This window comes from Neophocaena asiaeorientalis, unplaced genomic scaffold (assembly GCF_003031525.2).
Source record: "Neophocaena asiaeorientalis asiaeorientalis breed wild unplaced genomic scaffold, Neophocaena_asiaeorientalis_V1.1 scaffold357, whole genome shotgun sequence".
In the NCBI taxonomy this organism is placed as follows: Eukaryota; Metazoa; Chordata; class Mammalia; order Artiodactyla; family Phocoenidae; genus Neophocaena; species Neophocaena asiaeorientalis.
The window spans coordinates 1,932,175-1,956,646 of NW_020173270.1; the positions used below are offsets into that span (position 1 = coordinate 1,932,175).

Sequence of the window (24,472 nt, forward strand, 5' to 3'; positions counted from 1 at the left end):
TCAGTCCACCTATTCATCCATTCAGCCATACCGTCTGCTTGCCCACCTGTACACCTACCTAGCCAGCCAGCCTGCCATCTATCCACCCACCCACCTACCTGTCCATCTTCCCATCCATCCATCCGCCTATCTATACGTCCATCTACCCGTCTGTCTACCTGTCTGTCCATCCATCCATCCACCCACCCACTGTCCATCTACTCACCCATCCATCCGTCCATCCATCCACCTATTCATCTGCTCATCCAGCCAGCCATCTGCCTGCCCACCTGTACATCTATGCGTACAGCCATCTGTCCATCCGTCTGTTCATCCACCCACCCATCCGCTCATCCATCCATCCGTCCACGAGATATCCTCTGAGTGGCTTGTACATGCCAGCCTGGGGCTGGATGTTGGGGACACAAGCAGGGAACAAAGCAGACACATTCCTGTCACCATGAGGCTCACAGCCCAGCAGGGGGAGGCAACCAATACACAAGTAAACAGATTCATAAATAAATAACACAGTGTGATGGGCCTGGTAGAAAAGAAACAGGGTGGTGCGATTTATCAAGGAAGGTCTGAGCTAGGTCTCAGCTCATACACCCTCTGAGCTGAGACCTAGAGGTGAGGAGGGCCTGGGTTTGTGCAGAAGAAGGTAGTGGTGCTGCGAAGGGGGCTGGGAGGGGCTCTGCAGAGAAATGAGCAGCAGGTACAAAGGCCCTGAGGCAGGATTGAGTAAAACTGAGTGTTGGAGGACCAGTGAGGATTCCTGTGTGTCTGGAGCAGAGTGAGCAAGGGGAGAGCTGGGGGAGGGGACGGGGCAGGTCGTGCAGGACCCGTGGAATTTGGATGATTTCCTCCAACATTTTATGATGAAAAATTTCAAACCCACAGAAAAGGTGAGTTTACAGTGAACATCTATATACCCACCACCAGACTCTCCCATTCACGTTTTGGTCTATTGCTTCATCACACATCTGCCCATGTATCCATCCATCCCTCTATCCACCCACCAGTGCATTTCTCGGTGCATTTCAAAATAAGCAGCTGGGGTGGGGGGAGGGATAAATAAGGAGTATAGGATTAAAATATACACACTATTATATACAAAATAGATAATCAACAAGGACCTACTGTATAGCACAGGGAACTATACTCAATATCTTGTAATAACGTATAATGGAAAAGAATCTAAAAAATAAATATATATATGGGTATATATATAACTGAATCACTTTGCTGTACACCTGAAACTAACACAACATTGTACATCAACTGTATTTCAAGAAAAAAAATTTAAAAAGCAGCAGACATCAAGTCACATCACCCCTAAATATTTTCAGCGTGCAGATCATTAACGAGAGCTCGATATTGACGAATGCGTTTTTTTTTTTCAAGGTAAAATTTACTAGAGCAAAATGCATTCATGTTAACTGTACAGTTGCTGAGTTTTGACAAATACACGCACCTGTGTAAACCAACCTCCGGCCACAAACACTCCCATCCCTCCACAAGGTTCTCTCTTGGGCCCCTTCCCAGTCAGCGTCCATCTCTACTGTCCAAAGGTAACGTCTGCTCCAGTTATTTTTTCCATCAGGGATTACTTTTGTCTGTTCCAGAACTTCATATAAATGGAATCACAAACCCCGTCTTTGTGTCTAGCTTCTTTCACTCGTGTAATATTTTCGAGATTCATCCCTATTGTTCCAAGATCAGTAGCTTCCTTCTTTCTTTTTTTTTTTTTTTTAAAATTTATTTATTTGGCTGCGCCGGGTCTTAGTTGCGGCATGCGGGCTTCTCTCTAGTTGTGGCGTGTGGGCTCTAGAGCGCACACGCTGGGGCTCAGTAGTTGTGGCGTGCGGGTTTAGTTGCCCTGCAGCATGTGGGATCTTAGTTCCCCGACCAGGGATCGAACCCGTGACCCCTGCATTGGAAGGTGGATTCTTAACCACTGGACCACCAGGGAAGTCCCGAGCTTCTTTTTTTCTCATTCCCGAATCTTTGGTACCAAATGAATATACCACGATTGGTTATCATTCGCTTGTTGATGGGTGTTTGGGATGCGTTCAGCCTTGGGGAATTATGAGCAGAGCTGTTCAGAGCATTCACATCCGAGTCTTGTGTGAACAGAAGTTTTCCTGTCTCCTGGGTCCATCCGGAGGAGCGGAATTGCTGGGTCATTCTGCACGTTTTCCTTCATAAGCAACTGTGCTCTGGGGTGGCTGTACCATTTTACACTCCATTTCGTGAAGTCTGGGAGTTCTATGGCCCGTGTTTTTATTTTAGGTGAGATGGCAAGTGGGGGGGGGGGGTGGTTGCCATACAGGAAGTGGCCTTGGAGGCCTGAATGGGGGCCCACCGAGATAATCCAAGATCGTTCCCCCCATCTCAAGGTCAGCCGATTAGCAACCTTAATTCCATATGCAATCTCACTTTCCCTTTGCCACATTAGGTAGCGCATCCCCAGGTTCCAGGATTAGGATGTGGACACCATTAAGGGTGCGTTATTATTGAGAAAATTCACTGAGCTGTGCATCTATGTTGTGGGCCCTTTCTCTGTGCAGATTAAAATGTCTGCCTTGGGGCTTCCCTGGTGGCGCAGTGGTTGAGAATCTGCCTGCTAATGCAGGGGACACGGGTTCGAGCCCTGGTCTGGGAGGATCCCACATGCCGCGGAGCAACTAGGCCCGTGAGCCACAACTACTGAGCCTGCGCGTCTGGAGCCTGTGCTCCGTAACGTGAGAGGCCGCGACAGTGAGAGGCCCGCGCACCGCGATGAAGAGTGGCCCCCGCTTGCCACAACTAGAGAAAGCCCTCGCACAGAAACGAAGACCCAACACAGCAAAAATAAATAAATTAATTAATAAACTCCTATCCCTCAAAAAAAATGTTTGCCTTGAAAAAGTCTATGATTCTGCTAAAATATGACACAAATGAACTCATCTATGAAACAGACTCACATAGAGAACAGGCTTGTGGTTGCCAAGGGGAGGCGGGGTGGGGAAGGGATGGAGTGGGCGTTTGGGGTTAGCAGATACAAACTATTACATATAGAATGGATAAACAACAAGGTGCTACTGTATAGCACAGGGAACTATATTCAATGTCCTGTGATAAACCATAATGGAAGAGAATATGAAAAAGAATGTGTGTGTATATATATATAACTGGATCACTTTGCTGTACAGCAGAAATTGACACAACATTGTAAAGCAACTATACTTCAATAAGATACATAAAAAAAAAAAGTCGATGATTCTGATTTCAATTCCAACAGGTGGGTTTTTTTCCCCACACCACCTCTGACACCAGCTGTGTATCCTACAATTCAACTCAACTCTGACACCATCTACCTGGAGATACACCGGTTGAGGGCTCAGTCGCACAAGGCTGTACCCATCCCACTTCAGACGCCAAGCTTCTGACCAACTGGCCATAGATGGAGGTCCCCACGAGCCCTCCTTGGTTCGATTAATTTTCTACAGCAGCTCACAGGACACAAACAGTTTACTTCCTAGATGACCGATTTATTATAAAAGGATATATAACTCAGGAATAGTCAGATGGAAAGAATCATAGGGCAAGGTATGGGGAAAGGGGGTGGAGCTCCCACGCCCTCCCCAGATGCACCAGTCCCTGCACATCTCCACAAATCTCACGTTCATCAACCTGGAAGCTTTCCGAACCCCCATCTTTAAGGGTTTTTATGGTGGCTTCATTACATAGTCGTAGTAATTAAATCCTTGGCCACTGGAGGTCCGGGGTGGGAATGAAAGTTCCAATCCTTTCATCAAGAGGTTGGTTCCCCTGGCAACCAGTCCCATCCTGAGGTGACCTGAGTGGGGGGGCTTTCCAAAAGTCACCTCATTAACATAACAAAAGGCACCTTTATTCCTCTTATCACTTAGGAAATTCTCAGGGTTTTAAAAGCTCTGTGCCAGGAACCGAGGAAGGCCAAATATCTACTTCTCATTATAAATCACAATATCACAAGTCAAATACAGAAAAAGAAACATTCTCAGAGTCTGAGGAACTGGGTGAACCAGGATGGTGAATGGATTTGGGGGCAGGAGGTGGGTTTGGTGTTGGACAAGACAAGTGGGGGGGGGGGATGTGTCAATGAAAAAATATTGCCTGCTGTATCAGTAAGGAAAGGATGTTGCAGCCAACAAGCCACCACATTCCAGCTGCTGTCCCCCTTCCCCCCATGGTGAGTCCTGAGGGAACTCAGGATGGAAACGGGATGCCTGCCATCTAGCTACACCCACCCACGACAGTGCACCCCGAGGAGACTCGGGATGAGAAAGCACAGATTACCGGCCCAGACAGCTGAGGTGCATATCAAAGAAAGGAATTCAGTAAGCCCAGATTCTTGCATCTTCCCATACAGAGAAAAGCCCAGAATTCCTTAACTTGAGCTATCTGGTTTTCTTTTAATAAACAGTAATCTTCTGATGTTCTGACTACCTGGTCTTTGTTGCAAAAACCCCTGTATATATTTGGGCTCCTCCCTTACCTCTTTGGAGCAGTTCCCTAGAGCTACCTGAGAGGCTGTTTCCTGGGCTTGAAGTCCTCAGAATGTCTGCAGAATAAAACAGAATTCTCAACTTTTCGGTTGTGCATTGTTTTCCATCGACAGTGGATTTGGGGGCCGGAGATGGGTTTGGTGACAAGGAGCTCCTCCAGGGTTGGGGCAGGGGATGGATGCAATCCCCCAGGGAAGGGGTGTAGATGAGGGAGCAGTCCACAGCCCATGCCTTATGGCGTCCAGGTTCAGGCATCATTGCAGGGATTAGCAGTAGCCGCCACCTCTGGACACTCCAGCGTGGGGGGGGCACCAAAAGGCAGCAGGCTGACAAATGGGCAAAAGTGTCAAACAAACAAAACAAGGAACAGAGTGTCGCTCACTATCCAGTTATACAAAGGGTTAAATTGCAACCTACAGGCATGCGCCCTGAGGGGAATTCAGGATGGGGAAAAAAAATAGGATGAGGCATTTTGTGCTTTGGATCAAAGGGTTCCTGGATAGTTCAGAGGCACAGCAGGAAGAATTTCAATGACCTCAGATTCGTGTATCTTCCCATACACAGACAAGCACGAACATCATTAACTTGAGATATCTGTTCTTTGTGACTGGCAGTCATCCTTTCCCAAGACGTATGCTTGATTGCACGGGTTTCCTAGTCAAAAAAATTCATATATATTCTGGCTACTCCCCTACCTCTTTGGAGCTGTTTACTCAGAGCTACTGAGTGGGCTTCTTCAGGGCTATAGTCCCCAGTAAAGACCCAACAAAACGAAGACTCACAGCGCTCCTGTTGTACATTTTTCTTTAAGACAGGTGTGTGGGGACTTCCCTGGTGGTCCAGTGGTAAAGAATCCGCTTTCCAATGCAGGGGACGTGGGTCTGATCCCTGGTCAGGGAACTAAGATTCCCACATGCCACGGGGCAACTAAGCCCGTGTGCCACAACTACTGAGCTTGGGCGCCTCAACGAGAGAGCCCGCGTGCCGCAAACTACAAAGCCCACGCGCTCTGGAGCCCACACGCCACAACTAGAGAGAAGCGCGCGCACCACAGGAGCCCTTGGGCCGCAATGAAAAGCTCCCGCCTGCCTCAACGAAGATCCCGTGTGCCGCAACTAAGACCTGACACAGCCAAAAAAAAAAAAAAGAAAAAAAAAAGATTATATCATCTGCAAATAGATAGTTTAAAAAAATGTTAAAAAAAAAAAAAAAAAAAGACAGGCGTGTGACAATGGCTAGTTTAGACCCACAAGGCTTGGGAGGCCCAGACAGAATAGACAGTTGGACAGGTGGATGGGGGAACTTCTGCCCAGGTGGTTGATCTCTCTAAAAAGAGATAAATTAGGAGTTTGGGATTAACATATACACACTACTATGTATAAAATGATAAACAACAAGGACCTACTGTGTAGCACAGGGAACTATACTCAGTATCTTGTAATAACCTATAATGGAAAAAGAATCTGAAAAAATATATATACACACACACACGCACACACACACACACACACACACACATAACTGAATCACTGTGCTGTACACCTGAAACTAACACAACATTGTAAATTAACTATATGTCAATTTTTAAAAAATGGTTTAAAAAAAAAAGAAACCAACTTCACTCACAGGCAAATTTCGCTTGATCCCATGTACCCACTGGGGCATAACTGCACACACCCAGCCCATAATTCCTGGCCTCACTCTCTACAGCCTCCTAGCAGGAGCCACACCCACCACAGGGCATCTATAGCCTTCTCCTGAGGGGCCCTCCCACCCATCTGAAGACCCCCAGCCAGCTAGAGATTCAAGTGGGCAATGCAGATGCCCCGTGCAGATATAAGTGGGCTGGGCATCCTGGGAAGGCCCCCAGCCAGCTAGAGCTCGAGCCAGAACCCAGGGATCCAAGCCTCCAGCCCCATGTTCTTCCCCCCACCCAAGATCGGGTCCACCACAGCCATGGTGTTAGCATGTCATGATGAGCTTTGGGGACAAGTGAGAACACACAAGAGCGATGGCACCTCGTAATCCCAGGCCTCTGCCCACGTCCCCAGCCTCAAAGCCCACTATTCACTGTTTGACACACTCTGATACAATCACACACACTGTATGATTTCACACACCCCAGCCTTTACAAATGCTGTCCTCTGCCTAGAATGCCCATCTAATATTTATTGTCCCATGCTGGGTGCTGAGGACATAAAATGGTGGGGAAAGCTGGCAAGGTCTCAGCCCTCATGTCTGTCTGGCAAACTCCTATGCATCCTTCAAAACCCAGTTCAGTTGCCACTTGCTCCTGGAGGCACCTCCCGATTGCCCCTACTTCAGATCCAGTTAAAGCACCCTCTGCCAGCTCTGCCTCATTCACTGTGACATTGGAAGCTGGCCAGGCAGTCTTTTTGGTGGGGGGGAGGGTGGAAAAGGAAGGAAGCATGACCAGCCTCAAACCCCAGTCCCCTCAGCTGAAGCAGGCATCGCCCTTTCTGGTCCTCAAGTCAGAAGGGGGAAACAGAAATGTACTTTCCAAACCTGCGAGCCTTCCAAGGGGGCTTCAGACTGACACACCCGAACTGCAGAGGTCTTGGCCCTGGACCTCCTACCCTTTCTGTAACCTGTGTCTGTCTGTTTGTCCACCCCCTTTACCCTCTTGATAAAGAAGAGACTCTGAGGTTTGAGAAGTCACCCATTTCCTTGCATTGTGGTCGAGCAGGCCAGTGAGCCTGCATGTGGAACACGTGGGCAGTGTCTGCCACACAGAAGGGGCTCAGGTACGGCTGTAACCAGGCATCCATGGCCAGCAAGGTTCAAACTTCTCTTCCACTCCTGCCCCTGACAGATGCCCTCCTCCTGACAGGCAGGCGGGAACGAGGGTCAGGGAGGCACTCCTCCTCAACTTTCATTTTTCCTCTTTTGGACCCCGGCTCCTCTGATCATTCCCTTTGACACTCTGCCTCCTTGGGCCTCAGCTGCCCCATCTGAAAAATGGGTACAGCCAGATCTTCTGCTTTACAGCACCGTTGTGGGGGCTCAGGAAGCTAAGCAGTTTGTAAATGCTCCATGCTGCTGTTGCAGTGGATTTGATTCCTGCAATTTACCCATCATTGACCTTGTCATTGACCTTGCCACTCAGTGTTTCAGTTCCCTCATCTGTAAAATGGGAATAACAATGCCCCCTGCCTCCACACGGAAGGGATTGGGAATAATGCCTGGGGTGGAGCGAGCACTAAGTATAACACAGTTACTATTAGCAGTAGAGAGGAGGGGGCAATGGGGAGCAGTCTGGAAAGGAGGGTGCTGGTCTGTGCAGGTTCCCAGTGGTTCTTCCTGGTCACACCCAATGAATGAGCCCGCGCTGGCTCACCCAGGGCTGCTGAGGAGTCACTTGGAGAATCGCCAAATGGGTGGCCAGTCTAGCCTAACCAGCCTGAGGCTTCTTCCTCCTCACCGCACCCTGCCCCCTCTCCCCAGCCGGGTCTCCCAGCCCAGCTGCTTCTTAAAGGCACTTTGGTCCCACTCCCAGCCCTGCCCCTGCCACCTGGGAGCCAGACTCTGATAATCCTTCTTAGTGGCTAAAAATATCCCCAGATTGGGGAAGAGAGAGAGCGCGAGAGAGCAGGGCTTTGTGCTGACACGTGGAGGGGGGAATGTCGCTCCCCTGAACCCCCAAAGGCCCCAGCACTGCCCAGCACAGCAGGGCTGTGCACAAAAGGTTGGTTTTATTTTAAATCTAGCTGGAAGTGTAGGACTTGCCCGGGTTGTGAAAGAAGGAAATCAATTCATACGCCAGATGTCTGGGTTGCCCAGGGAAGAACAGACACACACATACACACTCACCCGGCCCCTGCAGCCTTGCCTGCTGCCCGGGGTCACCTGACTCCTTCGGCTGGAGGCCCAGGCAGGGAACACATGATGGACTAAGTGGGGGTTATTTGTAGATAACCACAGCCGCCCCTGCACTGGGCCCTGGCTCCTCCACTCTGGCCTCTCTGAACAGGGTCCCTGCGGGGTGCTAAGGACCAGATGCAGCCAGTCCAGGAGAAACCACCTTCAAGGACCCTAAGGAGGGCCCCCAAGTCCAGGGCTCTACCTCGACTCAGCCCCTCATATTTAGACACACTCCTGCCCTCCACACTCTGGCCCTGTTAGTATCCCCACCCCACCCCCACCTCCCCCACACTAACTCAATTTATTGTAATGGCTGCTTGGTGGGATTCCAATTCACCAAGCTCATTCCTGCCCCAGGGCCTTTGCATGTGCTGTGTCCAACCCACCAAGTTCATTCCTGCTTCAGGGCCTCTGCCTGTGCTGTGTCCAACCCACCAAGTTCATTCCTGCTTCAGGGCCTCTGCCTGTGCTGTGTCCAACCCACCAAGTTCATTCCTGCTTCAGGGCCTCTGCATGTGCTGTCCTCCCACACAACCTCTGTCTCATCATTCACATCTCAGTTGAGTATTACCTCCCCAGGAAGTCTTCTCAGATCACTACCGAAGAAGTCACCATATTATACCATCTTCTTACCCTATTTTGTTGCTTCAGCCCCCTCACCCCACTTGATCTGTTTTCTTATTCACTTGTTTGTCTGCCTCATCCCAAGACAGAAGCCTCACGAAGGCAAGAATGCTGTTTAGTCACTGCTGTATCCTCAGGGCCCAGGACGATGGTAAGTACCAACTAAATGTTTGCTAAGTGGATGAAAAAGCAGGTAGAACAGACACACGGACAGGTGGGTGGATGGGAGGACTCTGGCTCAGGTAGTCAAACTTTCTAGGAAAAGAAACCACCTGCTTTACTGGGCAAGGTTAGCTTGATCCCCATGGTGTAGGTCCACTGCCTCCTTGTTTCAGAACTGGGAAGCCAGGGGCTCAAAGCAAGGAGCAGCTGGACGCAGGTCACCCAGCCAACAAGGGAGTGAGTCAGAGCTAGAAGCTCTCCAGGGTGGGGAGGGAGTTGCTCTGCCCACCAGTGAGCTCAGGGCTCACAGGCCTGTCTCTGCCTATCAAGGTTTCCCAGGGAACAAGGTCCTACACCACCACCACCCCGTCCCAGAGCCTTTTCAGGGCCCCAGAAGCTCACACATGATTGAACTTTGCTTTCTTAACATCTATACCACCCCCCAACCCTGTCCCGGGCAGACTAAGGGGTCTGGGTGAGCCAGGCCATGTCCCCCAGAATCCGCAGCCCACTGGCCACCCCTCCTCACCACAGCCTACACCGCCACCCCTCGGTGATACAGCCCCCTACTGCCCTCCAATAAAGCAACCAACAGTGGGGTCATGAGGGTTGCTTTGCAGCTGCCTGGGGGCTGACAGTGGGGTCCCCGACCGCCTGGAATCTGCTCCCTCCCTGCTATAACTCCTGCACTACCCCACACCCAGGTGCTAGGATTCCCAAGAGCATCCCCCAGCAGTCCAGGCTTTTACACAGGTGGTACCTTTTCCCGGAAGTGCCCACACCCCCTTCACTGGGCCAGTTAAGACCTGGGTCAGATTCAATTCCCTCCTTAAGAGGCCTTTTCTACCCTTCCCACCCTAAGGAAGCAGAGCTCCCACCCTAGGTCTTTCTTCAAAGCTTCTGTTTAGCCCTGGCTGGCCCCAGGGAGCTTAGAGAGCTGAGTCTCTCCCACTACCAGACAGCGAGGGTCAGACCAGGAAGAGATCTCTGGGGTCCCCAGCATCACCTAGTGTGGGTGTGCGTTGGGGGTTCGGTCAGGGAGGTTTCGAGAAGGGCTGAGGGAGGAGAGGGGAGCAGGTCTCTGGAAGTTTGAGGAGGGAAATGAGCAGGCCCAGCCCCAGAGGCAAGCCGGGGTGAGGCAGCAGGATCTGATAGGTTACCTGCACGGGACTGGGAGGGATAAAGCATACAGATGGGAGTGTAAGGGGAGCTTGGGCTATCACAGTTGAAAAAAAAAAAAGAACAAAAACAAAACCAACACGACTTTATTGAACGACATGCAAAAACCATGCATGTCTAAAGTGTGTGATTCAATGCATTTGACATATGTACCTACTGGTGGAAATCATCACCTCAATCAAGATAATGAACATATATATCCATCACTCCCCCATATTTCCTTATGTCCCTTTGGAGTTCCTCCCTCTCTTCCTTCCAGTGAGAGCTGGAAGCAACCTGGATGTCCAGTGCTGGGGAGCAGAAACCTCCGGATTCCATACTATGAAATATTACGTAAGTGTTTAAAAGAAGGAGAAGATAGGGCTTCCCTGGTGGCGCAGTGGTTGAGAGTCCGCCTGCCGATGCAGGGGACGCGGGTTCGTGCCCCGGTCCGGGAAGATCCCACATGCCGCGGAGCGGCTGGGCCCGTGAGCCATGGCCGCTGAGCCTGCGCGTCCGGAGCCTGTGCTCCGCAACGGGAGAGGCCACAACGGTGAGAGGCCCGCGTACGGCAAAAAAAAAAAAAAGAAGGAGAAGATACAATACAGATAAATCTGGAGGACATGATGCTCAGTGAAATAAACCAGTCTCAAAAAGACAGATACTGTCTGATTCCACTTACAGGAGGTCCCTAGAGGAGTCAAATTTATAAAGACAGGAAGTAGAATGATGGGTGCCAGAGGCTGGGGGAGGGGGTGGGGAGTTGTGTTTAATGGGGAGAGAGTTTCTGTTTGGGGAATATGAAAAGGTCGTGGAGATTGGTTACACCACAATGTGAATATACTTAACAATACTGAACTGTGCACTTTTAAATGGTCCAGATGATAAACTTTTGGTTATGTGTGTTTTACCACACTTAAAAATTTTTTTCAATTAAGCAAATATCAAATTGGGACAAGGGGAGGAGGAAAAGCTCTATGTTCACGGACTTGGGAGGATCACTGAGTGGAAAAAAATGAAAGCAAAATGCAGACAGACACTAATGGCCTGATACGTAACTCATGTAAATGGAAAACCACCAAGAGAGTTCTGTCTTTGGTAATAGCGGAGTTAGCTGCATCAGAACGGCCCGCTCAGAGATAACAATGATAAGCTCCGGACTACATACTAAAAAACCACCTGAAAGCTCTGGCGCGGCCATATGGTATCCATTAGCCACATGTGGCCATTTAAATGTCAATTCATTCAAATTAAATACAATTTAAAATTTGTTCTTCACTTGTATCAGCAACATTTCCACACTCAATAGTCACCTGTGGCTTGTGGCTACCATATTGGGCACATATTGGTGTCGATACGGAACATTTCCATCATTGCAGAAAATTCTGCTGGGCAGTACTGCTCTAGAGAGTGACCAAAGATAGGTAGAAGTTGGAGGGGAGTCTATACCTGGCGATAAGGGAACAGCACGGGACGAGTTTCCCATTTTTCACTGTTATTTACCGGAAATAGAAACTAGATTGAAAAATGAGAAGACAGAGCCCAAAGAGACCACAACAGTTCAACGATGGAGTACAACATGCAGGAAAGGAAAAAGCCAAAAAAAGAAAAAAGAAAAAAAAAAAAGAGTCCAAATTCTATCCAAAAATGCTGTGCAAGTCTCCTGCTAACCCTTAAACCATGTGCAAGGCGGACTCCAACCAGCCCGGCTAAAGCTAAAAGAAAGTAAGATAACACCTGCCTCTCACTACAGAAAAACAGACTTTGGAACTTGAGTCCAGACAGTTTAATTGCCTATGAAAAAAAAAGAATCAACGTTCTTCAGAGGACCACAACAGAATCCAGAGTGTCTACAATTTATCTTTCACAATGTCCAGCATACAATCCAATCCAAAATTACCTGACATGTGAAGAAACAGGAAAACATGACCCATACTCAAGAAAGAAGGAGATTAATGGGGACTGACCTTGAGGTGACCCAGATGTTGGAATGAGCAGATAAGGACTTTGAAGCAGCTATTATAAATATACTCAAGGGGGCTTCCCTGGTGGCGCAGTGGTTGAGAGTCCGCCTGCCGATGCAGGGGACACGGGTTCGTGCCCCGGTCCGGGAAGATCCCACATGCCGCGGAGCGGCTGGGCCCGTGAGCCATGGCCGCTGAGCCTGCGCGTCCGGAGCCTGTGCTCCACAACAGGAGAGGCCACAACAGTGAGAGGCCCGCGTATCGCAAAAAAAAAAAAAAAAAGCAGAAATTATAAAAATGCACCAAATGGGGATTCTAAAACTGAAAAATACAATATTTGAAGTAAAAAAGTCACCGTGGACTCAGCCATGAAAAAGAACGAAATTTTGCCATTTGCAACAACGTGGATGGACTTGGAGGGTATTATGCTTGGTGAAGTAAGTCACACAAAGACAAATGCTCTATGATATCACTATATGTGAAACCTAAAAAACAAAAGAAGCTAGTGAATATAACACAAAAGAAACAGACTCACAGATACAGAGAACAAACTAGTGGTTACCAGTGGGGAGAGGGAAGGGGGGAGGGGCAAGACAGGGGTAGGGGATAAATAGGTACAAACTACTATATATAAAATAAATAAGCTACAAGGATATATTGTACAACACGGGGAACATAGCCAATATTTTATAATAAGAATAGATGGAGTATAACCCTTAAAAATTGTGAATCACTATGTCGTACACCTTAAATATACAATATCGTACATCAACTATACCTTAAAAAATATATAAGTAAAATGCAATACACATGGTGCAAGGGAAAAAAAAGAAGCATTATTTATCCAGAGAAAAAGCAAAAAAAATTTTTTCCCACTGTGGGCTTGATAGCTGATTGTAGAAGACAGAGCTAACTAGTTTGGAGAGAGATAAAAGAAAATACCAAACAGAAGAAGAGAGAAGAAAAAAATAAAGGTTAAATAAAAATGTGCATCTGGAAATGGACAGTGGTGGTTGTACAAGGTTGTGAGCGTATTTAATGCTACTGAGGCATGCGGTTAAAAATGGTTAAAATGGTACATGTTTAGGCTCTGTGTATTTTATCACAATTTAAAGAAAATGTACAGAGTCTCAGTGACCTTGGGACAATATCAAAAGATCCAACATGCATGCAATTGGTGTGCTCTGAGGATATGGTCCACACTCAGGGGAGTTATTCTATCAGGAGGGTGAGGGAGGGCGGTGCTGGTGAGCTTGTTTTGTGATGCTCTGATTTTTACAAGAAGGATGTTTCAGGGTGACAAATTTTTTTAAAAATTGTAAAATACACGTAACATAAAAATTTACCCTCCTAACCTTTTTTAAGTGTACAGTTCCGTGGCATTAGGTATAGTCATTGTTGGGCAACCATCCCCACCATCCATCTCCAGAACTCTCTTTATCTTGCAAAACTGAAACTCTGACCCCATTAAACACTAACCCTGCTTCCCCCTCTCCCAGCCCCTAGCTCCCATCATCCTACTTTCTGTCTCTACAGACTTGACTCCTCTAGGGACCTCCTATGAGTGGAATCAGACAGTATTTTCCTTCTGTGTCTGGTTTATCTCACCGACCATCACATCCTCATGGTTCATCCATGGTGTCAGAATCTCCTTCCTTTTTGAGGCTGAATAATATTCCAGTGTGTGCATATATTAAGGGCGACTTTTTTTTTTTTTTTTTTTTTTTTTTTTGCGTTGGGTCTTCGTTGCTGTGCTCAGACTTTCTCTAGTTGTGGCGAGCAGGGGCTACTCTTCATTGCGATGCATGGGCTTCTCATTGCAGTGGCTTCTCTTGTTGTGGAGCATGGGCTCTAGGCATGTGGGCTTCAGTGGTTGTGGCACATGGGCTCAGTAGCTGTGGCTCGCAGGCTCTCGAGTGCAGGCTCAGTAGTTGTGGCGCACGGGCTTAGTTGCTCTGCGGCACGTGTGATCTTCCCGGACCAGGGCTCGAAGCCGTGTCCCCTGCATTGGCAGGAGGATTCTTAACCACTGCGCCACCAGGGAAGCCCAAGGTGACTTTTTAAATAGAAAACTATATTTGTACAAGAAAAAAAGAAAAGGTTTCCAATGAAGGGGTAGTTGATGAGAGGAAATAGGGGCTCAGAGGGGGCACTTCCAGCTGGCAAGCAGCCCCCCATTCTCGGCTCACCATTTATGAAACTAATTCCCAGTCAAGGTCAGCCCCCAAGATGCTGCTGCCACCCACCTTCCAGGGTGGAGGGAACTGTGGGCTCCAGGTTGTACTCTGATGGCATCCCACCTCTGCCCAAACTGGTCTACCACCTGCCCCACTTCTCCCACCAGCTGGCTGCTGGGCCCCTCTGCTGCCCCCAGATGACAGCATTCATGGAGGCGGTTTCAGGTAGAATGAAGTAGGAGCAAAAGCCCAACTGCTTCCTGGGACAGCAGGCCTTGTTCACACCCACAGCAGCGACTGCTCAACACACCGGTGTTGGTACCACCCCAGGTGTTGCCAAAGACGCTAGCTCCAGGAAGGCCCCGTGCCAACTGCCCCAAGCGCCCACCTCCCTGCACCCCAAGGGAGATGCGGTTACCGCCCCCATGGCACGGATGAACTGACTTATCATCCCAGGGTCACACGGTTGGTAAACGGCCAGGCTGCATGTGAACTTAGCTCAATACCACCCAGCATTCTAGATGAACACGGGCTCACGGAACCTCAGCCCGGCAGCGGCAGCCCACGCATTCTTGGAAAACAGGACCTGCTGCCTTTATGTCTGTGATTCTCCCCATCTCTGCTTCGCTACTTTGGACTTTGCCTGGGTCGCCGGTGACCGCCCCCTGGCCCAGGCCAATCCCAGCAGTCAACTCTCTGTCCATGGATTCCTGACCTCCTAGTAGTATATCTGACCCCCTGTCTGGCTCTCCTAACAACCGTGGCAGCCTGCCTAACCTAATGCAAGCTGTTTTTCTTCTCCTTTGGCCCTAAATGATGCCAGTCCTGTACCCTCTCAGACCAGCTTTTCTCCCTGGGAAATCTCACCCACCCGGAAGCCACAATCGGTGTGCCTGTGCTTTGGTTTTCCAGATTCCTGCAGTTGCCAGGTTTCTCCCCCGATGCCAAACCGGCTAACCCAACACCGCCTGGCTATGCTTCGCCCAGACGTATCACACTCAAGTTATCCTCCACCCTGAGCATGCTTCTTGGCTAAGATCCCACCATGCACCCAGTCTTTGGGGATAGGAATCTGGGAGTCATCCCAATCCCTCCTCACCACCCCCCATCACCCTGGACACTCAGCTACTCACCAGGTCCCACAATTGCATCCATCTCCCCCATAACAATCAAGCGAGTCCCCCCTTCTCTGCTCAATTCCCACTGACGAGGCCCCGTCGCTCATCTCAATCATTGTGGCCACCTCTGCCCTGCTCTCTCTGCCTCCGGGTTTTGCCCAGGCTGCCTCCCTCCGTCCACATCTCCTTCCCCGAAAGAGAAAGCCAGCATTGGAGAGGGCATGGAGAAAAGGGAACCCTCCTACACTGTCGGTGGGCATGTGAATTGGTGCAGCCACTATGGAGAACAGGTAGGGAGGAGGTTCCTCAAAAAACTAAAAATAGAGCTGCCATATGATCCAGCAGTCCCACTCCTGGGCATATATCTGGACAAAACTATAATTCAAAAAGATACATGCACCCCAATGTTCACTGCAGCACGATTCACAATAGCCAAGACATGGAAGCAACCTAAGTGTCCATCGACAGATAAATGGATAAAGAAGATGCCGTACATATACACAATGGAATATTACTCAGCCATAAAAAAGAATGAAACACTGCCTTTTGCAGCAACATGGATGGCCCTTAGATTATCACACTAAGTGAAGTAAGTCAGACAAAGACAAATATTTTATGATATCACTTATGTGTGGAATCTAAAAAAAATGATGCAGATGAAACTTATTTACAAAACAGAAACAGACACACGCATAGAAAACAAATTTAGTTACCAAAGGGGGAAGGGGTGGGGGGAGGTATAAATCAGGAGTTTGAACTTAGCAGATACAAACTACTATATATAGATAAACAACAAAGACCTACTGTATAGCACAGGAAACTATATTCAATATCTTGCAATAAACTATAATGGAAAAAAAAAAAAAGAGAAAGAGAAAGCCAGCTTCTCAGCATCACGTGCAGACAGTGGCCATAAAACAAACACGAGGAAAAGATGACATTCGGTCCTGGCTGGTACTGAACTCTGGTGAGCCTGCCAGCCCAGGTCTGAGCCCTCCTTGTTCAAGGGAAAGTTGACAGGTGCCTGTCACCTGAGCCTTAAAGACACAGGGGCAGCAATGGGAGCCTTGGGCCTCGATGTCCACAGAAGGGGGTGATTCTCCTGTGAACAACCCCGGCACATGGGCTGTCCTTGGGATTTCAGATTAGCGAAGTTCTGCCCCAAGAGGTCACCAGTGGCTGGCGTCTGAGAGGTGATGGGGGCTGGGGAGCACGGCTGGGTAGGGGTGTCTTCACGGGGTGGGGCTAGAGCATGTTGGGTGTGGGCAGCCTGATCTGGGAACTACCGGCTTGGGCAGGAATTTGGGGACACACAGCCCAGGGGTGGAACAGGAGCAGAAGATCTTTTTGGGCAAATTCTGCCTGGGGGACTCGGAGAAGGCATCATTTCAGAAGGAAGAGTGGTGAGGATGGATGGGGAGAGGGCGTGGCCTCAAGAGTTGGGAGCCCCAGTACCCCCTGACTTGACATACAGCTGAACAGGGGCCTGCAGACCCGTCAGGGTCCCAGAGGACAGAGGCTAACCGTGAACTTCAGAGTAAGCCAGCCTGGGAGGATCTGCTCCTGGCAGGTGGCCTCAGGCTAGCAGCACCTTCACTGAAGGCGTTATCACCCCAGTGCATGCCTGCCCACCTAGGTAGGGCAGGGAGCTAAGCAGGGCACGTGTGAGATGGCTCATCAGGGGTGGTGCAGGGAAAGGTCCCCAGGGGGAGTCTGTCCGTGGGCCCTTTAAGAACGAGGGGTGTAAAAAAAAAATAAAAAAAAGAACCAGGGGTGTTTGTGTAACTGGAGACTAAGTACTTCCTCTTTCCCATCCATCACTCTCAGCAACCCCACAGAGGCCCACTCTACAGGCCTGTCCCTCCCCAACCCTGGAGAGGGGGCCCACATGGGGGGCACCCCTCCGTCTGCGCCTGGCACTCATCACCAAGGTCTTTGTGATCTGGCCCTGCCCACGCCCCCTCTACCCTGCTGACCTCCTGCAGCTACCAGACTCCCCGGTTCTCAGCCTAGTGTCCATGGCCTGATTCCCAGGGTCTGTTCATATCTCAGAAACATCGCTGTAATGCAGTACCCAGATGCCTAATTTTTTCTTTTCTTTCGGCCATGCTGCTCGGCTTTCAGGATCGAAGTTCCCCGACCAGGGATCGAACCCAGGCCCTCGGGAGTGAAAGTGTGGAGTCCCAACCACCGGACCGGCAGGGAACTCCCAATGCAATAGCTTTTGTCTAGGCTGTTTCCTCCACCTGGATCACTATTCACCTTCCCCTAACCTTTCAAGTGAGCAGCTTGCCTGTCACTGCTTCCAGGAAGTCTTCCAGGACTGCCAGGCTGGGTCTGAGAGCCTGTGGTCCCTCTGTTTGGCCCAGTTTATTCTGCATTGTAACTGCCCAGGGATGTGTCTGTCTCCCCAGTGGAGAGAGGGATCTGGAGGGGAGGCAATCAACAAATTCCACTTCCTGTGAGTGTCCACCACCAGCTCCAACTCAGGCCTCAAGCTCAAATATTACCTCCTCAGAGGAGCCAAGTTAAATCAGCATGGGTAAGGCAATGGAGAATGTCTAGGCAAAATACAAACAAATGCTGGTAACATTTACAAAGGGGAGTGATCAGAGAATATTTCAGTATCAGAGAGAGACAGCTAGCCTCTGTTTCTCTGTAAAGAACTACTCTGAATGAAAGCCATGGCTGCAGTGATGGTTTCTAAATATTCTGTGACCAATCTCTAGGTAATACATGAGCAAGCCTTGTATGCAAATGCCTCATGTCCTTTTTATTTTTTTTATACATTTATTTATTTTATTTATTTGCTTTTGGCTGCGTTGGGTCTTTGTTGCTGCTCGCGGGCTTTCTCTAGCTGCAGCGAGCGGGGGCTGCTCTTTGTTGTGGTGTGCGGGCTTCTCGTTGCGGTGGCTTCTCTTGTTGCGGAGCACAGGCCCGAGGCACGTGGGCTTCAGTAGTTGTGGCTCGCAGGCTCTGTAGTTGTGGCTCGTGGGCTCTAGAGCGCAGGCTCAGTAGTTGTGGCACACGGGCTTAGCTGCTCCGCGGCATGTGGGATCTTCCCGGACCAGGGCTCGAACCCATGTCCCCTGCACTGGCCACCACTGTGCCACCAGGGAAGCCGTCTCGTGTCCTTTTTAGACTTCCCAAGGTCCGAAGTCATGACTTTTCAGCGAATTCCAAAATTTCAGTTGGTTCATCTCAGAGTCCTGGCTGAATGCTGTCATAGGTTGAAACAGGTTGAAACAGGCAAGCCCCTGCAGCCTATTTGGCTAGCAGAAGCCACCGCAAGCATCTGCCGAATTTTTTCAACTCAAGCACCGAGACTTTCATGCTGCACCCCTGGAAAAGATCCTGAAAATCCTTAACCCTCAGAGTCAACTTCACCGAAGCCAGGACCCACAACTCAGGTTTGCTCCCTGGGCTCTTCATACAGGCTCTGAGGTCAAATAAATGCATCCTATTCCATAAACTGCAACATGTGTGTAGAGTCACGTGAATTTGGCTGTATAAAAAAAGGCAACCATTTCAGAATTCAGAGTCACTACTTTGCCAGTGAGAAGAACAACGTTAGAGGAAGCAGACACCTGAGGACAGCCTGATACCTCCTCCAAGAACTGCCTTAAAATCTGTGGCCCAGGGACTTGCCTGGTGGTGCAGTGGTTAAGAATCTGCCTGCCCATGCAGTGGACCTGGGTTCGAGCCCTGGTCCGGGAAGATCCCACATGCCACGGAGCAACTAAGCCCGCGAGCCACAACTACTGAGCCCGTGTGCCACAGCTACTGAAGCCCGCGCACTTAGAGCCCGTGCTCCACAACAAGAGAAGCCACCACAAGGAGAAGCCCACGCACGGCAACAAAGAGTAGCCCCCACTCGCCGCAACTAGAGAAAGCCTGCGCGCAGCAACAAAGACCCAAGCAACCAAAAATAAATAAATCAATCAATTTATTTTTTAAAAAAAGAGAGATGAAGGAGGAGGCCGTGGGGATAGAGCATTCTAAGAAGCAGGAACAGCCTGTGCAAAGGCCCTAAGGCATAACCAAGCCTGGTTGATTCAAGGCATAGAAGATGAGGCCCCTGGGGCTGGAACAGAGCAGGGAGTGAAGAGAGGTGAGGGCAGGGAGGTGACAACCTTATATTTAGACCTGCCCTAGCCAACAGCTCAGATGGAGAAATGACACCCAGAGGCTGACATTTCCAGAGCTCGTCCTGCTTGCTCTCCCCTCCTGTCACTGCCCTTGTCCCCTGCCATCTCCCTGATAGGTTAGCCTTGATCCAGCTGTGGCCCCATCACTCCTGCCAGGATCACGGTCAAAGCTGAGTCAAGAGGACTTCCCTGGCAGTCCAGTAGTTAAGACTCCGCGCTGCCAAAGCAGGGGGCACGGGTTCGATCCCTGGTTGGGGAACTAAGATCCCGCATGCCGTGGGCAGCGCAGCCTAAAAAAAAAAAAAAAAAATGCTGAGGCAGGGCCAAAGGGAGGTGCCCTTAGGTGCACCCATCCCCAGTTTGGAGGGGGTCGGGGAACGGTCCAGGCCACAGTGTCTGGGCTCCACAGAACCACTGATCTAGGTGCTAGCACCCAAGTGTCTGAATCCCCTCTGTGAAGCCTTTGAAACTGGAGGGGTTTGGTGCATACCTGGATGAGGGGGGTGGGTGGGAAGGGTGAGCAGGCCCAGGTGACCAGGTCCTTGTCCACGGGGTGGGGGGTGGGATGGGGAGGGATGCTGAGTCTTTTCTCCTACACCTGGAAAGGGAGTGACAGCAGGCTGGTGGAGGGGCCATCCTCAAAACACACCTGCTCTGGTTTCTGCCGCTCATCTTCAAGGCCCAGCCAGGCCGCTGCCTACCATCTCCGGTCACCTCCCTGAGAACATCCTGCCCCAACACCCAGCTCTGGGCTCTGCATCTCCTCCGCCTCCCTGGCCCCCTTCTCTGTCTCCATCAGCACCCTCTCCCTGGCTACTTCCTTCCATTCCCTCCAGCCCCTCCAGGGATTCTCCCAGGTCAGCTGAGCCCCCCGCCACGTGCAGAAGGAAGGGGAGAAGCTTTGCCCACCAGGAAAGTGCTGGTGGCCTCCTCTTCCTTCCTCCTGCCAGCCTCCTCTGCCTTCAGGGTGCACTGACCACTCCACACAGGGGACAACACACCAAAGCAACACCCCTACAAACCGCACAGCAGTGGGGCCCAACAACCTTGCACCCCTCAAGCAAGGGCCCAACCAGGGTCTGCAATTGTTGGATTGAGGGGCCCTGAGGACCCTCAGTCTCTTCATCTGCCCCTCTCCTCACTCTCCCCATGGCTCACTCTGCTCCAGCCACAGTGACCTCTCGGCTATACCTCCAACATGACAGGCCAGGTCGTGCCTCAGGACCTTTGCACATGCTAGTCCCTCTGCCTGAAATGCTCTTCCTCCAGATGTCCACTTGGCTGGCTCCTTCTCATCCTTCAGGTTTCTTCCCTCTCCCAGCTGCCCCGATCCCAGAACATCAGCTCCATCCATGAGGTGGGGTGGGGGTCGGCAGGGAAGCTTCATTTTGTTCACTGCTAGTTCCCAGTGCCTCCCAGCACAGGTGCTTCAGAAGTACGTGCTGAATGAATCAATGACAGGGTGGGAGGGAGCTGGGGCCAAGCACAGGGTAGTGGGGGGGATCCTCAGGGGGTCGCTGGCAGGGGCCTGACCTCTCCTTGGATACAGTCATGGGGCCCTGAAGCAAAATATGGTTTGGGGAGCCTAGGAGGAAGCGGGGAGAGAGGTGAGATCCTGCTGGTTCAGTGTGGAGAACTGGTGTGACAGGATCATATTAACAAAGGTACAAAGGCCAGATTGACGGAGGAGAAAGGTCTCCTCTATGTCAATCTGGTCAGAGCCAGGCTGGGTCTGAGGGGCCGATTCACGGATAGCAAAAAGAAGCCCAGTCTGAATGGCTTGGGCATTGGGGAAGGAACGGCAACCAAATAAGGGAGTAAGACCCCTGCCATGGAGAGAAATTATTCAAGCAGGGGATTCAGAGACTGATCTCATCTTCCACTTTGAAGCCCTTGCTCCCCTGGCTTCTGGTTTGCCACCCACTCCTGGTTTCTTTCCTTCCACCCTCTCTCCAATCCATCCCACCAGGGTGGGGATGTCTCCCAAGCTCTAGGCGCCCCCCCCCCCCACCCCGGTCTCCACCTGGGTGTCTAGCGGCATCACAATTTCCAGATGCTGGGAAATAGACTGCTGACTTGCGCCTGAACCTGCTTACCCATCAGTGGCTACTCCATCCCCACCCCATCCTCAACTTCAAGTCTATCCAGGATGCACCCACTTCTCTCATCCACACCTCCACCTGGTCCAGCCTCATCAGGGTCTGGACCAGTGCAGTCACTCCCATGCCGAGTTCCTGGCTCCTGCCTGCAGCTCCTCCCATGCATGCTGTGGTGCTTCCCCTCCACATCTTTGTTCACTGGTCTCTCTGGCCATGAACTCTTAAAACTCCTTAGTAACCTGGCAGATGGTCACCTCCTACAAGAAGGCTTCCCCCACCCTTCCAGAGGCTGAATCAGGTCACTTCTTGGGGCTCCCCCTGCTTCCACCCGGGCATCCCCTCTGCTTTCACAGGTGCTTATTACCAGCCGGACACCTCTCAGGAGATGACTGCTATTATTCCCATGTTATAGGTAAAGAAATTGAACCAGGAGGTGAAGTCACTAGCCTGAGAGCACTACATTCAAACCGGCAGGACAAGGTCAGAGGCAGCTTCCAGACAGCCGGAAAGGGGAAAGCCTGTGGTACCCAGATAAGAGAGGAGCGTGCCCCCCGGTGCCTGCTTTCCTGTGGGCATCCCAGGGGTGGTGGGAGGAGTGAGCCCTAGCCAGCTCCCCACGGCCAGCTACACTCATCCCAGCGGCTCCTGTGCCCAGTGACCACGTCACACCAGGCACTTGGCCAACTGAACACTTTACATGCCTAACTCACTCAGTCTGCAGACTGTGGGCTCTGGAGGTGGACACCCTTATGCCTTCCTCCCATTTCTCAGAGCAGGAAATGGAGGTTCACCGGGCCCAGAACTCCCACCAGTGCTGCAGCCCTCCTCCATCTCCCGAGGCGTAAGGCTGCCCCTGGGATTGGCCAAGCCCTTTCCTATTTCATAGCCGAGACTTCCATTGATCAGAACAATACTCCCAGATACAGGTACTATTGACCCATTTTATAGATGGGAAAACTGAAGTCCAGAAAACTTTCTCTGGGGCCCCAAGGCCAATTCAATGACCAAGGCTCCCAGCTGGGAGTAGGTGAGCTGGGAGGGCAGGCAAGGAAGGTCCCAACTGCCTCCTCCCTGCAGCCTGGCTGGGCCTACAGGGACCCAGCTGCGCTGAGTGAGGCTCTGGGCACTCCCACCACTGTCAAGTTTATTCACAGCAGCTCCTTCTGGAAGGGGGCTGAGTTGAGGCTAGGGACTTGGGGTGGGGTCGGGGGGCTTCAAAGACAACCCTACCCTCCAGAATTTCTATTTCAGGTGGCCCCATACAACAGATCCAGGGTGCCCCCTTGCACTCAGTCACGTTGGACTTGGCCTGGGTTCAGAGTCAGGTCCTCAGGCACCTTCCCCCTCAGGTGGTATCTCACAGGTTTCGGAAATCGGACTCAGTCACAACAGCTTCACACCCTCAGATGTGTTTCTCCCTCAGTTTTCCTATCCTTCCACACTCCCGACTGCCGGTGCCAGAAATCTCTTCCATGCACTCTCCTTCCTGTCCCACTTCTGAGCAGGCAGGGAATACAGGCAGTGTTCTTCTGACAAAAAGAACCCAAATTCACCCACTTTCCATCCCCCCTTTCCTGTCGGGTCCAAACCAGCAGCCTCCTCCAGGGTTTCCTCTGGTCTCTTTTGGCCACAGCAGCTGCTGGGTCTTCTTAAGACACAAGTGGACCCGGTCACTCACTTTGTTCTAAGCCTACGTGGTCACCACAGACTTGAGAACGGAATCCACATCCGCCTCGTTATCTTCGTGGCCCCGGGGGCCAACCTCCTCTCACCTCGGATCCCCAGCAAACTGCATTTCAGCCACGCTGGCCTCTTCTCCGCTCAGCAAACACACCAGTCTGGGCCCTGCCTCAGAATCTTTTGCTGTTTTCTGCGCCTAAAAACCCCTCTCTGGCTGGTCCCCTCAGGCCCGGATGACACCTTCTCCGAGAATGCCTCCCTGACCCTAACCCATCTCCCAGATGTGTTGTCTTCCCCGCACTTAGCATGGCTGGAATGATCTGTGTCTGTTTCCGCGGGTCCCAGCCGTCGACGCGGCCGGGCTGCGGGCTCCGAGGCCACGGCCCCGGCTGCATCCCCAGACCTGGCACGTCGGTGGCACCCCTTAGGTATGGATTCTCTGGTGACGGACCGACACCCCCCGTCGCGGTCCTCGCGTTCACACATCCGGATTGCCCCGCGTCACCGTGCTAGGCTCGCCCCCACTCCGGCCCGCCCGTTACGCAGCCCCGTCCTCGGGCGCTCGCGGCGCCCGGGCCCTCGGGGGAGCTGGGCTCTATCGGGGCGGCGGCCCGGGCCTGGGACCAGATGGGAAGCCCCGAGAGGCCGTCCCGGGCGAGTTGATGGGGGACTGCATGCGTCTGGGGGCCGCCGCGGGCGCCATGGCCTTGGAGGCGGGGCCGGAGCTCTCCGCGAGAGTGGCGTTCCGGTCCGCGTTCGGGGCGCGGGGGGTTCGCTTACCTGGGGGCCCAGGCTGCCGGGAGCACCAGGGGCCGGCGGCGGGGCGGGAGAGAGCGCGCCTGGCGCAGATGCAGAGGAGAAGGAGACGCTTATCGCCCGCACGACGCAGCCGGACTCTGCTCCGGGCACCGCCTCGGCCGGGGGCGGGGAAGCAGGCTTTAGGGGAGCG

General features: G+C 51.4%; 1 protein-coding gene across 1 annotated transcript in view; it reads right to left on the reverse strand.

Moving 5' to 3' along the window:
• CERS4 (ceramide synthase 4) overlaps positions 1-24,454 on the reverse strand; it is a 33,659-nt gene extending 9,205 nt beyond the window's left edge. The window contains exon 1 of the mRNA XM_024745776.1: positions 24,304-24,454. The gene's annotated coding sequence lies outside the window, so the exon portion shown is untranslated. The remainder of the gene's footprint in view (positions 1-24,303) is intronic.
• Between the last annotated feature and the right edge of the window lie 18 nt (positions 24,455-24,472).